At 47.3% G+C, this 19,531-nt stretch overlaps 1 protein-coding gene across 1 annotated transcript in view; it reads right to left on the bottom strand.

Annotated features, from left to right (window-relative positions):
* RBMS3 (RNA binding motif single stranded interacting protein 3) overlaps positions 1-19,531 on the bottom strand; it is a 1,028,342-nt gene that overhangs the window by 348,327 nt on the left and 660,484 nt on the right. The window lies entirely within an intron of this gene.

The raw sequence follows: 19,531 nt of genomic DNA on the forward strand, positions 1-19,531 counted from the left end.
AAACAGTCCTCCGCTGACCTGCAACAAATTGAAGCACAGACACAACTCAGTGGGAGAGCACTCGAGAAGGGCGAATGTAGGTGCGAAAAGCCCCGGACCGCCAGCGGCCCACCCGCTGGATGGCGTCGGGGGGAAGGCCCAGCTGTGCTGCCGACGTGGCTGCACCGATGCGAAAGGAGTGGGAGGCAAAGTCCCTCGGTGGGAATCCGGCAGCTTGAAGGCATGCCCTCAACAGGGCAGCGAACTGGTAGCGCGTGAGGGGGGTACCGTCCTTGTGTACCAGGAAGGGACCGGAGCACTGAGGCCGACCTGCCACGAAGGATCGGACAGCCGCGACGGGACAGGTTGCACGATCCCGCGAGGCCCGAAGGAGGACAGAGACCCCCCGGCCTCGCTGATCGGTTTTGGATTGACGTATTGAGATGGCAACCGTGCGTCTGGAGAGCACCAAATCACCAGCTGCGAGGGCCCTGCCGGAGGAATCCCAGCGAGACCCCGCCACCAGCTCGCTGACCCTGAAAGCTCCAAAAAATGCTAGGGTGAAGGCCGCTCGGATGAGCCGCCCTTCGTAGGGGGACCAGCAGATGCTGGGGACCACCCGCAGAATAGCCCGCAAGGTGGGCAGCGTAATAGGCCTGCGCTGGTCAGGCACCCGTGGAGAGACCCTGCCCCACCCTTCTATGGCCCTCCGGGCCTCAAAGCAGTCACAGGGGTCAGGGAGACCCGCGGCCTTGCTGAAGAAGGAAATGGCGGACAGCTCCCGTCGCATGGTTCCTGGGGCAAAACCGGCTCCTCGCAGGTGGGCAAGATATCGTAGCACTGATGTTTTGGACGCCGGCCAAGAGCCCTGCCCTTCATCCTTCGCCGCGAACTGGAGGAAGCGCGCCACCGCCTTGGAGTAAGCCCGCAGAGTGGCGGGTGCCACGGAGCAGAGGATCCCCTGCATCACGGTGTCTCGCCAACTCGCCACAGGTCCGGTGGGAATGGGTCGGGTGTGCGGGAGGCCCCGGGTGCCAGCGTGAAGAACCTCTCCATCTGGAAGCGAGACAGCGCATCTGCCATGCTGTTATCCACACCTGCTACGTGACGGGCTGAGAAAGAGATGTTAGCAGCCAGACAGCACAACACGAAGCGGCGGACCAGCCTCATGACCCGGTCGGATCGGGAGGACTGCTTGTTAATGACCCGCACGGAGGCCTGGTTGTCGCACCAGAACAGGACCTTTTTATCCCGGAGCTCCTCCCGCCAAATTGTTACGGCCACCAGAATGGGGAAGAGCTCGAGGAAGGTCAGGTCCCGGAGGATCCCAGAGGCAGCCCAGGAGGAGGGCCAGCGCTGCGCACACCATCTCCCCCTGAAGTACACCTCGAACCCCAAGCTGCCGGCTGCGTCGGATTGAACCTGCAAGTCAGAACCCGGGGAGAGGGACCCCTGCCACAGGGACACCCCGTTGTATTTGGACAGGAAATCAAGCCACACCCTGAGGTCCTCCTTTAAACCTTTAGAGAGACGTATGTGATGGTGTGGTGCCGAGGCCCCTTTGCAGGCACTGGCGAGACGGGCACAGAAGGCCCGGCCCGGGGAAACCACCCTGCAAGCAAAATTGAGGTGCCCGATGATAGACTGTAGCTCCCTCAGGGTGCACTTCTCCCGCAGGAGAGTGGCGGCAATGATCTCCCGCAGGCGGCCCAATTTTTCTTGGGGGAGGCGGGAGAGGCCAGCCTCAGAATCGAGCTCTATCCCCAGGTAAGTAAGGCGGGGGGAGGGCCCCTCGGTTTTCTCCCGGGCTAGCGGGACCCCGAGTTCCTCCGCCAGGTCCTGGAAGATCCTGAGGCGGATGGCACAAGTGTGTCCACCAGGGGGCGCCATAATGAGGAAGTCATCGAGGTAATGAGTAATGTGGGGGGATCCCATGCGGTCCTTGGCCGCCCACTCGATGAAAGTGCTAAATGCCTCAAAAGCCGCGCAGGCCACTGAGCACCCCATGGGCATGGACCTGTCTACATACCATTGCTCCCTGAACTTGAAGCCCAGGAGGGAAAAGTCCTGAGGGTGCACGGGGAGGAGCCTGAACGCGGATTCGATATCGCACTTGGCCATGAGGGCCCCCTGCCCGCAGGATCGCACCAGGCGTACTGCCTGATCAAAGGAGGCATACTTAACGGAGCACAGCTCCTGCGGAATGCAGTCATTGACTGATGAGCCCCGTGGGTAGGATAAGTGGTGGATGAGCCTGTACTCCCCTGGGGCCTTCTTGGGTACCACCCCCAGCGGGGAAATCCTAAGGTTGGGTAACGGAGGGAAAGGGAAGGGGCCGGCGACCCGACCAGCCGCCACCTCCTTGGCAATCTTGGCAGCGACCACCTCCGGCAATTCCCTAGCAGATTTTAGGTTGCCTGAGGTGGTGGCCACGCGGGGGCCCATGAATGGAATTCGGAAACCTGCCGAGAAGCCATCGAGCAAGAAGGCGGCCGCCAATTTGTTTGGGTATCGTTCCAGGAGGGGGCGGAGGGCTGCTACCAGCACCGGCGTGTGGGCCCGGCCTAACTTGACATGGCCGGGCCTACTTGCTGCCGCTGCTGGGCTGTGGGGCTGCAGCGGTGGTGGACCCCCCATCCCTATGGGACCCGCTGCTGGAGGGCCTTCCCCCCCGAAAGGGAAGGGTGCCACGGGGGCAAGAGAGACGGGCGTGCGGGGCCCCGCAAGACTCACAGCTGTGCTCATAGCGGCACTTGGGCCGCTGGCACCTGCCCAGATTGAACTCCCAACATAGGCCGCGTTGCTTGTCCCGCCGGGGGAACCAACGGGGACCCCGCGACGAATCGCCCTTGGCCCTCATTTGTGGCCCCACCAGCCAAAGCCAGAGCTTCTGGCTGATGAGATCCCACCTAGCCCTTGGGTTGTGAGAGGCCCTCTTACGGAAGGCCTCATCATAGTCCAATGCCGCCGCCTCCCCCGCCAAGGCCCGGGCCCGGAGGACATTGCTCAAGTGGTTGGACAGGTGCCATCCCCGCTCAGGGTAGGCAATCTGCACGACCCCCATATATACGGTGAATCCCTCTAACCAGTTGCTGAAGGTGCGCTCTGCCACATCCCTCTTGGGCCCCTTTTTGTCCCGCTTAGAAGGCGGGCCACAGCGCCCGTCCTCTGCCTCCGGCCTGAGGAGGGAGAAGAGGTCGACATAATACCCGTCCAAAATACGCTCTCGGACCTTGCGGGACAGGTGGATCCCAGGGGGATCCTCCTCATCCCCAAAGGAACCAGAGGGGGGGGCGTCAGTCCGGTCCTCGCCCCAGACCCCGGAGGGGTCGTCCTTTCCTGTTCCCCCGCCCCTGCGACGCAAGGCCCAGCCTGGGAGACCTGGGATGGAAGCGGCGGCGTCCCAGTAATCCTCCCTGGGGGTCTCTTCCCCAGAGGAGGTGGACTCACCTGTGGATCCCTCGCTGTCTGACTCCTCGTGTCTCCTGTGGCCTCTGCTGTTCTTCTTGGAGCCCTTCCTCCTTTTGGCAGGCCGCAACCGGCTGTGGCTGGCGCTCCTGGAACTGGAGCTTGAAGACCTCTGTGCCCGGCGGCCCCTGGCTGGGCTGCCCGCTCTCTTCCGGCTGCGCCTCTTCTCAGGGACCTCAACAGGCTCTGGGAGGGGCACGGCCCCCCCAGGCTCGGAGTTCCCCAAGCTCTCCACACGGGCCGTGAGGAGTTCCAATGCCCGGCTGATGCTCTGGAGGGAACCTGCTGTGCCCTTGCTGTTCGAGGGCCCCTTTCCCTTTGCAGCCTTTTTTTGAGAGGGGCGGGGATGAGCCCTCTCAGCCTGCCTATGGCCCTGTGCTGCTGCCCGCTGCTGGCTGGGTGAAGGGAGGGAAGCTCCCCCGCTTACCTGCTGGGGGACCCTTTTCGCCCGCGCCCCCTTTTCCCCATCAGTGGCGTTGGCTTTGGCCTTACCCTTGTCCCCCTTCTGGGCTGGCCCTGCCCTCCCGCGGGCTCTGGGGGTAGTTTTCTTATTCCCCCCCTCTTTTGCCCCCGACCTGGCCACCCCCGCCCTCTTGTTGGGTGCCATGGCCAAAAAAGCGCAGTAATGTGGGAGACAGAAAACGAAAGCCTGCCCCTCCCCCTGCTGCGCTGAAGCTCCGCTGTTGCCTTCCTCCTCTCCGCGCCGCGCCCCAGGCTCAGCTTGCCCCTGGGACGAACGGCCGCGGTGCTCCCACCTGCCCCTGGACTCGGCCGAGGGCAGGGAGCCGACTGGCGTGGGGCTGGGCGCCGGGTAGGTTAGGCTCCGACGAGTTTCTCCGCCGCCGCCTTCCTCGTGCCGCTCGCGTCGTCCTCTTCAGGCTGGGAGTCAACTGGCAGAGGAGCTGGGTGACGAAAGAGAGGCTCAGCTAAACCTCTCTGCACCGCAGCCTCCCTCCGACACGTTGCCCCACGCCGCTCGCTCTTCTGTCCTCCTCGGTGTCTTCCTCGGAGCTCCTTCCGTCTTCGCCGCCCGACGCCGAGTGAGGAGGGGCCAGGCAGTTGCCTGCTTAAATACCTGGCCGGCGGACCAGAGGGAAGACTCCCTCCCCGTGGTCCGGCAGCCGGCCTCCCCCGGCCCCTCCCCCAACGGCCGCGATTGGACGGCGGGGATTCAAACTGATTGGCTGCCGCCGTCCCAGCCCGGGCCGGCCGGCAGCCAGCCACCGCGCCTTCTCCGCCCTCCGGCCCCGCGGCAGCAAACCGAGCGCCCGGTAAGTCGGGCGCTCGCGCTTCTTTTGCACCAACATAGTTCATCAGGACTTACTGACACAGTGAAACACTTACTTCAACCGGGTGCCACAAAACAAGGTGGAAAGGAGGCCAGAGAAATAGTAAAAATGCTAAAACCAGGAACTGCAGAGAGAAACCACAATTCAATGATTGTCTCTGAGCCAACTAACCCACCTAAAATAAACCAGTTTTTTGCTTTGTGTTCAAACTGACACAGTGGCTCAATCATTAGAGTTGCCAGCCTCAAGGTGTGTCCTGGGGTTTCCCCAGAATTACAACTGAACTCCAGATAAAAGAGACCAGTTCCCCTACCGAAAAGGGCTGTTCTGGAGGGAGGACTCTATGGCATTATATCCTGCTTCCTCTCCTCCCCAAACCTCTCCCTCTCCAAGTTCTACCCTTAAATCTTCAGGAATTTGCCAATCCAGAATTTGGCACCCTATCAATCACATATGGATTTTTTTTTAGCACTACTTACGAGTGATGACTCCGTATTACAACCCCATACCCTTTGATAGGAAATATTTGAGGAAAATCAGCCTGTAGCCTTGCCCACTTTTGTTGCTATATTGTTCCCCTTTCAGTTCTGAACTTGCTCTGAGCTTTGGCCTTGATGTGACCAGCCATTTCCAGCTGCTTTCTTGGGATAGCTTTGTACATAGTTGGAATGAGCATTTTTTCAAAGCTTATACAGAAAGTTAATGCCCTCTTTGTCCGTTCACCTTGTTGCATCCGGAGCTTAACAAAGGTGAGGGGCATAGAAAAAAAATTATATACATCTATTATCCCAAGCTGCAAAGCCATTAGGAAAAGAGTGCATTTCTATACATTCAAATTGGACCAACCAAGCAAGAGTAGCTGATCTATTAGGACAAAAGAAGCAGTGCCCTTCCAAGCTCTGCTCCTTGCCTCCTTTGCAGGAAAAGTAAAGTAAACCAAAAGCTTTACTGAACTTATCACCATCCCAGGTTTTTGCAAGATGTCATCTTCCTCCTTAATCAGCCTTAGTCTTCTTCAACCTTAGTCTTCTTGCCTGCACGTCTTTCTAGATCTCAGTCAATTTCCCCCCTATGCTCAAGCTATAGGGCTTTCAACCTCCCCTTCTTAAATGCACAGGCTCTTTTCCAGGCCAAAACCCAAGGCTGCCCAATCGAGTTACCAGTCCCCTGATGGGAGGGGGATCCCCTGCTCTTAGCCTCTGCCCCCCCCACTCACCTGGCCAGTGGGGGTGAAAGCAAGGGAAATGGGCCCAGGAGCTCTGCAACACACAGGAGCATGGTCCAGAGCTCTTCCTTGTCTAGGGTTGCTGTTCCCCTGGTGGGGGCAAGGGATTCCCCCACTCCTACCCTCTGTGCCCCGCCATCTCTCATCTGTCAGGAAGGGGGGAAAGGTGGGGGAATAGGCCTCCTGCGTGTGCTCCCTGGGCTGCGGACAACTTCATTTCCAGATAGTGAGGTCATCATGCAGGCCTGAGAGTCCTCCCATGCTTCACAGTGGGCCGAATTAGGCCTGTTTGGACCCCAAATTGGCCAACTGCAAAGTGTACATGTGCAAAGAAAACAACTAAGGTGAGTGCCAGGTCTCCTCCCTCCCTTCCACTGGGAGAGTAAGGGAATTTGGAAACCCTACCCTGGTTGCACCAGAATGACATCATTTCTGATGCAACAAGGAAGGGAAGGCCCCTGCAGGACACTGATTTGATGAATCAGCCCCCTCTGGGGGCCTTCCCTTCCTTGTCACACTGGGAATGACATAATTCCCAGCATGACAAGGAAGAGCTCCTGAGCACGTGTGCTTTGCACACGCACAAGGTACGTTCCCCTCCATGCACCCCCCCCCAAGACCCCTCTGTCCCTAGGTTGGGCTTCAGGGGACCTGGCAACCTTACTGCTTTGCTGCGTTTAGATGCTCAGGCAGGGCCTGGCCAGGTTGGGGCCTTTTATGCACTGCAATGCTCTGGAAGGGTATGGACCTTTGCTGGAATAGAACAGAGGGAAAATGGGACAAAGATGCCCATCTTGTCTATAGAACCAGTAGGTAGCAAATGATATTAATTTCAATGCAATTATTGATTAATTTGTCTCATTGACAGTATGAAAAGTGCAACTGTAAAAATGGTTCTACCTGATGTAGTTTAATTGTGCATTTTTTAAATAGAACGTAAAATACTCACTTATGTATTAGTTGTGTATGTAGAGCTCATGACTAAAAACATTGCATCATAATTATTATTGTTCCTTACTTGTTATGTATTTACCTCTACCAAAATAACTACTATGAAAGTTTGGGGGATGCAATTTTATATATTTGCCTGGTGTGCAAAATTAGCTAGTTACAGCTCTGGCTGTGTTAAAGAAATTACAGTTAGATATCTTGGAAAAGGGCCCAGCTATAGCATAAATTAATCAGCAGAGACTGCTAATGTTGCCTACTACAAATTTATGTATATTTTCAGATTTACTGAGCACATCCATTTTGGCACTCTCAAAGCAAACACTGTTTAATGTTCTGCTGTCAGATATCTCTAAGTTTTTTGACAGCTTACGATTTGTAACATTTAACACTAAATTTATAATGCAGCTTCTCCTTGTTATCCTGAAACTATAACATTTCTAATCCAGTAATCCGGAAAGTAAAGAATGCTACTGGAATCTATATGATGGACAAGCATTAATCCATTTTTTTTTAAAAAAAATACACTTAAATAAAAATACATAAAGTATATAGCAAGATTTGAGTCCAGTGGCATCTTAGAGACCACCAAAATCTTCAGAGTATAAGCTTTTGAGAGTCAACTCTCCCTTTTTCAAATACCTGAAAAGCCTTTTGGTCTCTAAGGTACCTAGGGATGCCAGGTCTCCCAACCCTCCCAGCAGGAGGGCTGGGGACCTGGTGCTTACCTCTTTATTGTCCCTGGGTGCATGTGCACTCCTGTGGTTATGCAGTGATGTCACTTCCGGGAAGAGACATCATCGCGCGGGCATGGGAGCACATGCTTCTCAGAGGGCCAATTTGGGAGCCAAAATTAGCCCACTGAGAAGTGCAGAGCACTCTCAAGGGGAGTGCAATGACCACTCCCAGAGGTTATGACATCACGCTGCCCCAGGAACACACCCAGGGCAGCCTTCCCCCACTTTTCCTCCCCCACTGGCCAGGTGAGTAGATGTGGGGGGTGGAAGGTGGGAGTGGGGGATCCCCCACCCCAACGAGGGAATGGCATCCCTAACGGTGCTACTGGACTTCAATACTGCTGTGCTCCTGCAGACCAATACGGCTACCTACCTGAAACAATAACTTATATAAATTACAATAAAGTGATCAAGTCTTAGAGCCATTTGGGAAAATAATACAAAAACAGTGATTGGGGGAGAGGAAGAAGCATTGAAAGGATGAATCAGCAAGTGGGGCGAAGCACCCCTTCCCACCCACTGATTCTCCTATGAGAACACATTCCATATTGAAATTAGTATTATGCATAGGCTTGGAATCCATGTGTATGTTGTCCAACATGTAGACTAACCCTTAACCATACATTTCAATGCTTACATTTCACATATTCCAGGTAGAATTATATGTCTTAATCGTTCTAGAGACTGTGCATGTTAACAAGTATGGGCTGGGTCCCAGGGTTCTTGTCTGCTAAGTTCTCCTCTAACACAAGATTTTCACCTATGGAACATGCTTTTCATATTGGAGGAATCCAACTATATTAAATAAGACTGGACCAATGTCTTATTTTAACTAGGAAATATATCAAAATTGTAAGGTGAAGTATTTAGTGACTGCTTGAAAAATTATGAGCAGGTATGTTCATGTAACAGCTTTAACACACAGGAGAACGAGGAACCTTGTGGCAATATTGCTATTCCCAAACACCTGTGTAAATTTGCCATATTCTGACAAGATGTTGATGGTTTATGGTTGGGGAAAAAAGACTGGATGCTAAGACTAAATTAGCATTCCTGAAATATTCTATACATTGTAGATCTGTACATATATATCCTCCATCTGTGTTCATGTTAGCAGCCAAGTAACGGGTTTCTCAGTTTGAGCAACCATTTCATGACACTGGTTGCATATATCAAATAATGAGACAGATGCCTGTAGAGTCCCTGTCTCCCTGGGGAATGCTCGTATTCGTAAATCCAAGAAATCAATCTGAATATTATTTTGTCTATTGATTGTGCTTTACAAATAGTTTACCCTTTCCCCTTATTCAAAATAAGTAACTTTATGTGGATGCATTTTCATTTAGAAATAATCTTTCACAGCTGATACCTCATGAGAAATAGTATTCTTCAGTTTTAAAAGCCCCGTAAAACAAATGTAATTTGTTCAAGTGTAATCAGTTGTGCCATTTGAATGCCATAATGTGATTTTTTTTTTCTTTTAAAAAGGAAATTATACTACAGGTCCCATTTAGTCCAGTATTGTCCCAGATTTCTAAATCAGAGATCCTTCCCAATTCCATTAACTAAGATCTGGAGTCATATGGTGACTGGGAGGGAATAGGATATTTGCTGATAGTAGGTGTTTACAAGTTGCAAGCTATACGGAATCATGGAGGGTGGGAAAATGAATGATCAGAGAAGACTCTCCTTTTGATTTTGTTTTACACTCCAATGTTCTCAGGATTTTTTGCTTCCTGAAGGGCAATGAACGTGCTCAGCCTTCATCAGGCTGATTTGTTGATGTCATTGTTGCTGTTGAGCTGAGTTGGGTGATCATGTTCTCTTTCATGAGCCTATGCATAATACTAATGTCAATATGGAATGTGTTCTCATAGGAGAATCAGTGGGTGGGAAGGGGTGCTTCGCCCCACTTGCTGCTTTCGCCTGCCCCACAGGACAGGGGGCGGCGGGCTTGTTGCGCATCCCCCTGCCCTGCAGGGCAGGCAAAAGGCAGCGTGGCCACCCTCGCCATTTGCCTGCCCTGCAGGACAGGAGGCGGCCCCTCCCTGGTGGCGCTGGGAGCAGACTACCCCCTGCCCCCCCTCGATCTGGCCCTGCATAACAGTGCCCAACATTCACATGATTTCCACTCTAACAATACTGAATGGTGAAGAGACGCATTCTTTCACCTTAATGGCTAATGCACAGGCTAGAATTCTATGGTACTGCACAGGCAAAGTCTTGTTTCAACTTTGTTCTACAGGATTCTCTTCCCTTTTTGCAAGGTAAACTTGAAATCTGATATTTAGAAAATGGTTATTTCTTTGGGGCTAGCCCTGTTTTAGTGATTAGTGATTAGAACATGGGCAAGCTTTTACAGGGAATGATTATGCACATGGGCTGCAGTCTATGGGGGGCGCGGAGAATGAGGGAAAGGCTAAGGCTTCCACAGAGAGCAAAATATTCCAGTGGTCTCCACAACTTTGTGCATAGTGAGCTGCTCTGTCCACCCTAGAGAATGGTAAAACCTGTTACTGCAAGAGCTCTCTGCATACTAGAGCACAGGCAGGAGTGGAGTACAGTGACGGTGTTCATTTTAACTATTTTCTTCTTAGGATATCTCTAAACAATATGTTTCAGCACGTTCATGCCCTGGTTTTAGCATGGTCCCTATAGTCACATGTCAGCTGAGGGAAACGGTTTCTTTTTTTAAAAAAAAGAGAGCTCAAATGAGCTTGAAACAGCATTGCAGGGGAAGGATGTAAACTGCATGTGAGGAGAGTTATTTCACATATTCTCCACATAGAGCAGCAAAGTAGACAAAATAATTCACCCCACGTGCAGTTTTCGAGTAGGAAAATGGCTTGGGGAAAGGCAGGAGTGCTCCCTCCATTTTGGGTGTTGTTCTGAGCCTCTTTTCCTTCAGCTGACATGTGACTGCAGGGGAGCATGTTAAAACCTGTGCATGTCTGTGCAGAAACGTAAGACCCTTATTAACAATGGGGTGGATCCAACCATCCTCCAAGGAACCTCCCTCCAGCCTAAAGAACGTCCTCCAAATTAAGTGGCTCTTCCTCCAAAGGAAAGAGAAAGGTTCCTCAGGCAGGAGGCAGGAGGAAGGTTTCCAGTTTTGCTCAGTGGACTAATTGGATAAGGATAGGATTCGCCCCAAGGTCTGATAAACAAAGAGAACTCAAAAATGCAAGGGGTGTCATATAAACTGTTACTCTCATAAATATTATTTGAACAGGAATAGCATAAATGCCAAAGCAACATCTACTTTGAGAATAATTTACTGCCTGCATCATGAAATTATGATACGTGCCAAGTTTCTCTGTGATCATGTTTTAATATGTGTTCTCATATATCTCACAGGCAGATCAGTAGTACTATGTTTTCTTCTGGCATTGCTATCCTTTCTACAACACAACCAAAGGTCACTGATAAATGCTTGAAATGTGATTTTAAACATGAAAGAAAAGTTTGTTGAAAACATAGAAAACTGAGAAGGTTCTCTTTATAGAAGAAAGAAACATAACTCAAACACTAAAAGGCACTGTGGGAAATTCTAAAGCAGAAACTGTTAATTGGCGCATAGCAACTACTGAACGTGTCTTTTCGGCACTTTTTAATACATCCTCTTAGATTTTCAAGTTAGCCTCATCACTGATTCTACATCTGCATAGCTAGGGATTTTTGAGGAAGAAAATCTCTCCATGCAGAGCTAGGCTGACATCAGCTGTTTACTTACATAGCTGCCTTACCTGTAAGAAAAGCTGTGCATTGCATGAATGAAGTTTCAGGTATGCAATTCATGGTGTTCCTAACTAACAAAGTAAAAAGATTAATAAGTAAGAAAGATCACAAGGTAATACCCACAAACACACACATACCTCAGTTCCAATAACTTGTTCTCAACAGCACTGACATGTATACTCTGATCTGAAATGCTTCATATCAAAGAAACTTTTTAAAAAAATTAAAGCATCCAGATGTCTGTTTCAGCAACTGCAAGAATTCATGGTACAACATCAGATTGTGTATTTTCAATGATATGCAAAACAAAAGGCTGTTATATTGAATTCAATGTACAGTTGCCAAAAAAAAAAATCTACATCTTGGGAGCAATTCAGAGAAAATATGTGAACTTGAGTCCCATTAAAATCCACGAGTCTTAGATTATTTGCTGTATATTTCATTTCAGTTCATCTCCAATGTCTAATGGAGTATGGGTGCACAAATTTCTCTCCAATGTTGAGCAATGTTCTAGATAGGGTTGCCAGGCCACAACCAGCAGCCCCTGGAAGCAATGGGGGGAGGGGTGCAGAGCCTAGTACTGCATTTGCACACTGTCATCACTTCTGGCAAAAAATTGGAAGTGATATCTTTAGACACTCTTGGATTTACAAAAACTCTATAGTTTTATCATAGCATTTTTGTAAAATGATAGAATTTCCCCATGTCATCTCCTGTTTTTACCAGAAATAGTATGCATGCCAGCACAACACTGGCACATATTACTCCCCCCCCCCCATTTCCTCCTTCCTGCCCCTGAGATGCCAATGGGTAACAGAGGCTTCCCACTATAGCAGGAGGCCTGGCATTCCTAGTTCTAGGTGTGCAATAGAGACTTGTGGCAGCAATACTTGAAACAAAGTAAACATCCTCAGTCATACTGAAAGGCACTTAGACAGCAGGATACAGTTTAATCTAGTAATCACAACCCTACACTAGCAAATATTGCCACATACAGTAGGCAACTGCAGATACGGTCGAGTCATCTTCTTGTTGCTGAACTGTATAGCCTCAGCTTTGTTGCTGATATTTCAGCTGCTTATCATGAGCTTTCCTTCAGCTAAAAGAACAAGTTCCCAGTAAACAAGATCAGGAAGTCTTGAGATAAGGCCATGACAGGTCCATGAAAATAAGAAATGTACAGAACTGAATGGAAGAAAAATCTCCAAACAAAAATATGGAAATTACCCCGGAGTCAGGAGTTCCCTAGCAATATGTAATATGTAATACAATTATTGGCATGCTGTACTAATACAGATGGAAAATATTCTGCATATCATAAATAATATAAGTGATTATAATATCATTAGCCACTACCTTGTGCATCTGCAGCCTGCATTAGCAGTCTGTTCTAAGAGGAGTTCTATTAACTCAGTGATTGGGTTTGCAAGACCCTTACAGTGCAATCCAATACAGTGTTACTTCAGTCTAAGCCCTTTGATTTTAATGGGCTCAGACCAGTAATTTAGCATTTGGCACAGGATTAAATTGTTACAGCCACTGCATTATTTACTCTCTCACACATGGGGGGTCAAACGTCTGAACGTTTGGATTTTGCCTTTACACAGCATGAGGAAAAGCATGTGGAACAAAGATGCTCTAATATGTTGACTTGCATTATTCTGTTAATTTAATGTGGATAATTCTGCAAACAGAAATTTCTCTACGTATACACTGAAATAAAATTTCTCTTAAAAGTTAATTTACATGCATAAACATTTTAATAAAGCTACAGTTAGAATATCAAAAGTTTCATTTTTATTTGAAATCGACACAGACAGACCTTGACACCAATCAGTACAGATTTCCCAATACATACATTGTTACTAGACAGTATAATATAGACTAATAAGTTTACTTGCATAGTATGTAAGATCAGGCTCAGAGGTTTTTTTTAAAGCTATTAAAAGTCAATATTGTGGGAAGAAAAAGCAGATTTTCAGGAGCTGGTTGTATAAAACTGTATAAAAACATGAGAGAGACCTGCTGGATCAGAGCAGTAGTTTATTTAGTCCAGCATGCTGTTTCCCAAGACCAATAATCAAGCAGTTATTCTGGAAAGCCAACAAACAGGGCCATAGAGGCCAAGGCTTTTTCCCTGGTGTTGACTCCTTAGACTGTATGTCTTATAAAAACCCAAACAATAAAGAACTTTCATTCTGATCCAGAAAGATCAGAATGTGTGCATCCAGAGCTAATTCACATCTGGATGCACTTTCTCACCTGTATTCACCATGCTCATCTGAGCTCTACTGAATCGCCCTGACTTCTTCTGATGTACATCTGCATCTATGGACACAAACTGCTACATCTAAGTAGTTGTGTGTTACTTAGGGTTACTACCCGCCCCCCCAGCAACTAGCCTGAGGGGCATGCAATTGTCATTCCAATCAGGAAGCAACAGTGTCATGCTGGGACTGATGCTTTAGCACTGTGCCAAAAAAACGATGACATTACATGGGGATGACAATTGCACACATACCCATCCCCCCCATTCCTCCCACCAATCAGCTGGGAATTGGCAGGCAGAGGCCTTAATTGCTGGGGAATTAATGCTATCAATGTCAAACCTAGTGTTACTGGCAAGCCTACTGTTACTATACCTGGATTTTTTCTTAAAAACTGAAACCTAAGATATTTATCATCTAAGGGAACATCTTCAAATTTGGCTGCCATGTGATGAACAATTTCTTATAGGCAGAATAAAAAGATCTGATGATTTTAAATCCAAACAAAATGTTCCTCTTTCCACATGTTTTCTCCATCAATGTGGGCTTCTTAAGACTATTACTACTGTGATACCACTTAAAGTTCTGTTAGTCCAACACAGTATTTTTCTCCACTTTTCTGAGTGTCATTGGTTAATCTACTCTCAGGCAGAGATGAAATAGCCCATTCATCTATAATTGGCTAAAGCTTCTCTGATGTCATTGAACATTGGGGCAATTTGGGAGAAGGACAAGTTGAATTCTAAGTTCCAAAAACAACTTTTGATAAAAGTAAACATCTTGGGGCTGTCCACAATCACTAGGATATTGTGATACAAATCAACTGAATAATACCAGTCTTCTGATGAAAAAAAAGCCAAGACTTCCTAATTATGTGATATTACTTTTAATACAGATTAATTTAAGTAACCAACTTGTTGCTGATGTACTGCTGCTGATATGCTTCATATATAATGTAGCTATATGACATAAAGCTAGCGATGCCATAAAGCTAACATCTAACTGCCCAGTTGTAAACCACTTACATAAAGTACATCTCAACCTCAACTAAAAAGCCATTTAATACAGGCTGTCATTCTATGTGATCTAAAGTAGGCATGGGCACGAACAGAAAAGCAAACAAACATGGTGTTTGTTGTTCACTGCCATCCACAAACAACGAACAACAAACATTGACAAACATGACCTGTTCACGAACAAGTTCATTGTTCGTGGGGGCCAGTAGGCTCTCCTCCACCCATCCAGATCCCTACCGCACCACTCCCAGAAACCCTACCTGAGCAGGCATCAGGAAATGTACCAGCACCCCACCCACCCCAAACCCCCCCCCACTTAGCCCCCCTTCCTTTCAACCCACTTACCTGGCCCTTTAAAGATCCCTTTAAACTATCAGCTGGCAGGCAGCAGGGGGGATTCCCCCCTGCCACCTGCCAACTGATAGTTTAAAGAGCCCTGTCCTGCCACTTGGAAGCAGCAGGGCCCTTTACACACCCCTAGCCCCCACCCCTGCCCCACTCCAGTGCTACTGGGCTGCTTCTACCCAGTGCCAGCGGGGTGGGGAGATTCTCCCCATCCTGCTCGCACTCGGCAGAGCCAGTGCCACGGGGCTGCTTCTACCCCATGCGAGTGGGGCAAGGAGATACTCCTTGTTCCTCTGACATCAGGCAGAAGCAGCCCGGCAGCAGCGGCTGCCCTGGTTAAGCAGCCCGGCTAAGCATTCTCTTGCGCGCCACATCGGTTAGGCGTTGATTCCTTTAACCCCTGTCGTTTTGCTCATTACGATTATCTTAAAGGGACAGAACTCACCCCAAACTCAATTGCTACCTTTAGGAGAGCTTCAGTTTTCTGTAGATTAACTTGTACATATTTGGAGGTAGATAAGTAAGTTTGAGTATGTAGTTTCTTTTGGGTGAGTTCTGTCCCTTTAAGAGCAAGAGAATGCTTAGCCGCCATGCTCCGGGTTCTGTATATTGGGTAAATGTACCAGCATTTCAGGTCTGTAATGATCATATTTATGTGTTATTGGCATTGTATGGAATTGTTTTGTAAATGGCAATCGTGCTGAGTATATTTTGAACTTGTATTATAGCAGAGAAACACGCCCCTGAGGAAGTGAAGGGACGAAATCTGAGCGTTTGAGCTGGCCCCAGATAGGGTGTGGGACTGTTTTTCCATCTGCTTGGTTTTCTACCGCTTATGAGGACTTTAAAGAGAAGATATAGAATCTAATAACACAAAAGACACCACATTGTTTGTAACATCCAGAAGGAGGATTTGTTTTGCTGGACTCTTTACTGTTCCTGGTTGGTTATGTCTGTAACATGCCTAATGAGTGGTTCTATGTTTAAAAACATATGTATTTAATTAAGTCTAAAAGCTAGTCATGAATGTAGCACTGGGCACTTTGAAATCATTTTGATATCTTGTTCATACGTGTGTGCTCTCCTGTGAGTTTGACTCCTGTGAGTTTGACTCTGTTTTTTGCCGGTTCTATTACGGGAGTAGCCATTGGTATTTTTTTGGCCCCAGAGCCTGGCAGCAGCCCTGGAACCTGAAGGGGTAGATCCCTATCCCACGACACACAAAGAAAATTCAAGCTCCAATGCACTCACTCTGTCTCTCTAACAGCAGCTGTCTTTCCCTGAAAGCCAGAGCTGAGAACCCCCACCCCCCCTGGTCTTTTCCTCTTGTAACAAATTTGGAGCTCCAGTCCACACTTGGAAGGAAGACCTGCCCATCAAGCTAAATTGGGCTTAGAATGGGGTTTCCAGGGCAACAGCAGGAGTTCAAACAGAGTTCAGACAATCCCTGCCTAAGTTGCCATGGGAATTGATTGCAGGTCCCAGACTGTCTGGCTTGACGAACAGCAACGAACAGCAATGAATGAGGCTTGCAACGACCACCTGTTCATTTAGAACGGGGCCTCAGGAAGAACTTGTTCACAAACAGCTGATCGGGCTGATTGTGGGTTTTTTCAGTTTGCAATGCTGTTCGTGGCCATCTCTAATCTAAAGTACAACATATTCAAATCGGGATCTCAGAATGTCCCAGAGATTTCCCTTCTCTCTTTCAAAAGGCCATGTATCAACATGTTTTTACCTTCTGACATTCCTTGATTACCCAAGATGTTATGAGTTTTACACAGCTCCTTTGTTAGATTGCTGTGACAATCTTCTTTTCCGCTTACTTCAATCATATTTACAGAACCTAAAATTCACAGATAATAAAACATTTGGGTAGTATTAAATATATCATAGATATGACTGCCAAGTCCCTACCAGGGATGCTCACACCCCCAGCTCCTGTGTCCCAATACTGCCTTTGCAGCTGGTAGAAGGAAAATAATCATTAACCTCTCTAGTAATGCATGGTTTTACTATCTATGGTTTTACCATAGAGTTTCTGGCAATTCCTAAAGAGGCCTGGTGTCACATTCAGGTTTTCCCTGGAACTGGGAATCAATATTAATTCTGATGATGCCTCTCATGTTACCCCTCAATCTTTCAACAGAAGTATTCCCATGCCAACATGACTGGCTCTGATATCAAAAATGATCAAGTGGCACACAAGTTATAGCTTGGGAATCAACATGGAGGAACACCATTGATTTAATGTTTGAACTGAGTCTTTGTTAAGTCAATAACGCACAGGTAGAGAGGCAAATTTTGGGGGAAAAGATGCTAAAATCTGAGAGAACTTTCTGTTTCTCTCATATACACAAATGGTATAGTTAGCAGACGTTCATGCTGGCTACTCTATTTCCTTTGGCTGCAAGATTATATACACGGCAGTAGAAAGCTCCCCAGCTGTTTCCCCCTCCCCTACTGACCCACTGCATTTACCCCACATATGGCAAAACTACAGCACGCAGGCTCTTAGGGAAGCATCAATGGAGAGAATGAAAATAGAAAAGCAACAGGGAAACTATCATAATACAACAAAAGAATGATTTTGTGCTATCTTTTATTGATAAAACAAGGGACTTGCATATAATCCTTAAGAATTTACAATATAGATGGTTGTATACGTTAAGTACCAATAAAACACTGACAAAAATTGTTGACTTCTACAAAATTTCATAATAGTTAACTTAAGACCATAACACCCTGACATGCATGGCTAGCCTGATCTTGTCAGAAGTTAAGCAGTGTCAACCTTGGTTAGTACTTGGATGTGGGACCACTAAGGAAGTCAAGGGTCACTATACAGATGTAGGCCCAATTTAAGCTGATTTGGGCCTGAATCAGGCCCAATTCAGCCCCCTGTGGAGCACAGGAACGCTCTCAGGGCAGCACATGACCTGCATGATGACATCACTTCCCAGAAGTGACCTCATTACACGGGCCAGAAGCGTGCATCTGCTCCATGTGCGTGCAACAGGGAAGTTAAAAGGTAGATGCTGGGCCTCCGACCTTCCACCCAGGGGTTGGGACCTGGCAACCCTAATACTACTCCATATGGGACAACTACAGTTAATCACTCTCTGTGGTCAGTAAATGAAGCAAAATGGCAATACAGTTCTTGTTTTGGCCCATCTTTTCCTTGCAGCACAAAGAGAATTTGGTTTAGAGAGCCAGCATGGTGTAGTATTGGACTAAGATCTGGTCGATCCAGATTCTAATTCCCACTCTACTTTGAAAGCTTGCTAGGTGATGTTGGATTCGCCACTTTCTCTCAGTCTAAGCTACCTCAGAGGATAGTTATTGTGCGAGTAAAATGGAGGCAGAGGGAACAGTATCATAAGTTGCTTTGGGTCCTCACTGGGGGGAAATTTGGGTATAAATGTCAAAGTAAATAAAATAAATAAATACTATTACCCAGTGCTCTTAATTTTTGTCACTGAGCACCTAAACCATAATTTGATATTTTCTATTTTTATCTTGCATATGCATTTGGTTCCTTTCCAATTATCATTTGAATCATGTTTTGTCTAGCTATTTCAATTACGACAAACAGGAGTTCATAGCAGAACATACACATCTGCCTTATATACCAAGGTCCATCTTGCTCTTTATTGTCTACTTGGATGGACAGCAGAGGAAGGTCCTTCTCAACACCTACCCACTGGAGATGTCAGGAACTGAACCAGGGATCTCCCTACATGCAAAGCATGAGTGGCACCGCTGAGCCTTGATCCTTTTGCTGTCTTCTGAAAAGGAACACCAGAACAAAAATACTCTGGCGCTGTCATTGCCAAGGCAGCAGATGATTCTGTCAGTAAATGTGTGTTCTACAACCCTCAGTTTTTAATACGCTGTTTCCAGCATAGAGTGATTTTTTGGCATAGTATTAATGTGAAAAAAACAAAAACAAACAAACAAATCTGACACCACACAAGCTTACAAAACAAATTCTGGATTTTCTTTTCCAGCAGCTCCAGCTAAAACTGCTGAGCAATCAAACAAGCCATTTGCAGGTTTTTAAACAAAATTTAACTTAGGATAATTTAAAGCCTAGTCGTTGGGAATTATCCCATATTATAGATCCAGCAAATATGAGAGTCTATCAAATATTTTGATTTGATGCAAATGTCATGAAATTAAGTATGTTGTGACTACACTGCCATTCTGAATCTCCTGTTCAATTGTTGTTGTTGTTTAAAGTATATTTCTAAACAAGTAATGGGAAAACCTGGCAAAATAAAGATGCTACACATGCACTGACAACTTTTAAAAAATTGTATGTCTAGAAAATTAGCTCTCAGACATTGGGTGAGATATTCTGGCACACTGCCAGTTTATGTTTAGTAACCTATCTTGAAAGGACACTTGTTTATATAAACACAGATGGAATAAACAGAGTACTGAAGATTGAAAATGGAAGATATTTTTATGTAATCCACTAATGCTTTGGGTCTGCAATCACATGAAACTGGAAAGA

The sequence above is a fragment of the Eublepharis macularius genome, chromosome 11 (assembly GCF_028583425.1).
Source record: "Eublepharis macularius isolate TG4126 chromosome 11, MPM_Emac_v1.0, whole genome shotgun sequence".
Classification (NCBI taxonomy): domain Eukaryota; kingdom Metazoa; phylum Chordata; class Lepidosauria; order Squamata; family Eublepharidae; genus Eublepharis; species Eublepharis macularius.